The sequence below is a fragment of the Crassostrea angulata genome, chromosome 3 (assembly GCF_025612915.1).
Source record: "Crassostrea angulata isolate pt1a10 chromosome 3, ASM2561291v2, whole genome shotgun sequence".
NCBI classification, from domain to species: Eukaryota; Metazoa; Mollusca; class Bivalvia; order Ostreida; family Ostreidae; genus Magallana; species Magallana angulata.
The window spans coordinates 24,606,998-24,609,377 of record NC_069113.1 but is presented as its reverse complement, the minus strand read 5'-3'; the positions used below and the strand labels follow the sequence as shown (position 1 = coordinate 24,609,377).

Below are 2,380 nucleotides of genomic sequence, written 5' to 3'. Positions count from 1 at the left end.
GACAAAACTAGGTCAATGAGTGTGCTCGAAGTGTTGTGACACGGGTGGGTTCATTGATATTATTAACAAAGTTTCCATTGGACATAATATCGTGAATTACATCTGTTTGTGGAATACTTAACAAGTCAACATCAACAAATGTAAAAATCCGAAATCAAGTAATATTATTGAATTGTTTAGCTTTGTGTAATCCTGTTATCGCAACATCTAATGGTACATAAATTCTATCATTTATTAAGAGGTGTTGTGGTATTAGCCTTCTTCCCCCTGTTTTTCGCTATACAGCTATATATAGTATGAGTCGAGTTTTATACTCAATCGTATATGGATACTAGACCTTTGCAGTATAATTGTACAAACAATAAAACTCAAAGTCATAAATGTCAAATACCCATTTCTACTATGATAAATTACACAGGCGTGCCTTCATTCTTCTAGGTATTTGATTATTTTGGCGATTCCGGTCAGAGTCTCTCCCACCATCATCTCACCGTCACCAAGGATACACACGCAGCGTGGATCTTTTATTCCTCCTTCAGGAATGATGTACCTCAGGAATCGCCCGTCTCTGTCCAGGATGTGAATCTTGTTTCCAGGACGATCTGTTATGATGACATGACCAACACAATCAGTGGCGACTGACAAAGCTTTAAATATGTTGTCCTTCTCTGAGTAAGAAAACCGGAATATGCCTAATCTATCGACAGCAATAACTGCTTTTTTCTCCCAGTCAGTTGTCCCCGTTGACATTCTCAGAGATATAAGTCGCGTCTTTGTACAGAGGTAGACACTGCGAGTCGTACTGGATTTCCTGGAGCACGGAGCCGGTACTGCTGTATCGGACGACTTTGGACTGATCGTCTTTACGGAGACAGACCAGTAGACCACCAGAAGCCGCGTTTGTGACGCCACGTGACTGCCAGTCCCCGGTAGTGAACATCGTCACTTCAGTGTCGGTGTCAGATATCATTCTCACGTCATTTATTCCAGTGTACACTACTTGTTTGTTGTACATACATACGTACATGCCCTCGGTAGTGAGGCTGACGGTGTGGTGGAGGTGTCCCTGGAGATCAAACAACTTCAGTTCTGTGCTCGCTCCTCCCATCCACACCTTGTTATCGTCAGTAACGGCCATGTCATACAGACGGTTTTTATTTTTTTCACTAGCAGGGAACCCAGTGTCTATAACAGAAGTAACTGTTGCTACCTCTAATATTCTTCTACCCGGTAACTCCTTTTCTTTGAATTCATTTTCCAAGAGTTAAGTTTTTTTCTCTTGCATTTTTTCAACGTATCCAAAATAAGTTTCCAAATAATTTGGATCTATTTTGCATTCATAAAATGTCGGAAACGAATACTGTGAGACTTCATTTAAACTCTCCTGTTCCTGAATCATTGGTACAAAAGTCTGCATTTCTGTGACGTTCTTTGATTTCTGCAATCTTATTGTTTTTCCATTCATTTCATCCACTGTTCCAATCATTTCCTCAAACTCTTTCTTTTGTTTCTGAAGTACAGCCTCGTGTTCCTTTTGCATGTCATCCAGTTCCTGGTGAAGTTTCTTCACGGTCTCCTCGATCCGTTTGTGCCACTCTTCACCCCGTACTGTAACTTCATCTTTCCTCTGTTTGTAATATGAGGATATCGAGGACAGCAGCTTCGTCGTGTGATCCATAATTCTTTCTAATTCATGTTTGGATGACTGAAGTCGATCATTTTCCTTCGCGATAACTTTTAAAAGTTCTTTGATTTTATCGGACAGCTCAGACATTTCGTGCGACTTGTGTTTCATAGATACACAGAGGATGCAAATCGGAGAATCACAAGTTTTACAGTATGCGGAACAATCGTTTTGGGGATGGGAATCACAGTGACATGTGTCGTCATCATCCTTGCTTATGTAATCTACAATGTCATGGCCGTTCTTAGATTTCACGCGTAGATGTATTGTGACACAGGGGTCACAGAGATTGACCCCGCATCGTCTGCAGAAAAACGAGACTGGTTGCTGACACAGATCACATCCCATGAAATGCTGGGCTTCATTTCTTGATTCCATCATCTGCGCACACTGTGAAAATAGTAATCAGAAATATTTTATTAAATATCCAATACATGGTTTTAGGTCAAAAAATTCTTTCCTGAAATGGTCAATAAATACATGCCCGAAAAGATTTTCTACGAAACACTATTATCAGCTATCCATTAGAATTCTAAAACTGTTATATTAATTTTTAACAAATCTTCTTCTCATAAGTTCTTTTTATGTAACACGCATGCTTTAACCTATTTAGATATTAATATTTTAAAAAATGAAAAACTTTACAATACCTTATCAATTATTATTGAAAAATTATCAATTTGTTAAAACAGATTA

At 38.8% G+C, this 2,380-nt stretch overlaps 1 pseudogene; it reads right to left on the bottom strand.

The window, feature by feature from the left end:
- Positions 1-426: 426 nt before the first annotated feature.
- LOC128178152 (uncharacterized) lies at positions 427-2,076 on the bottom strand (annotated as a pseudogene).
- Positions 2,077-2,380: the final 304 nt, after the last annotated feature.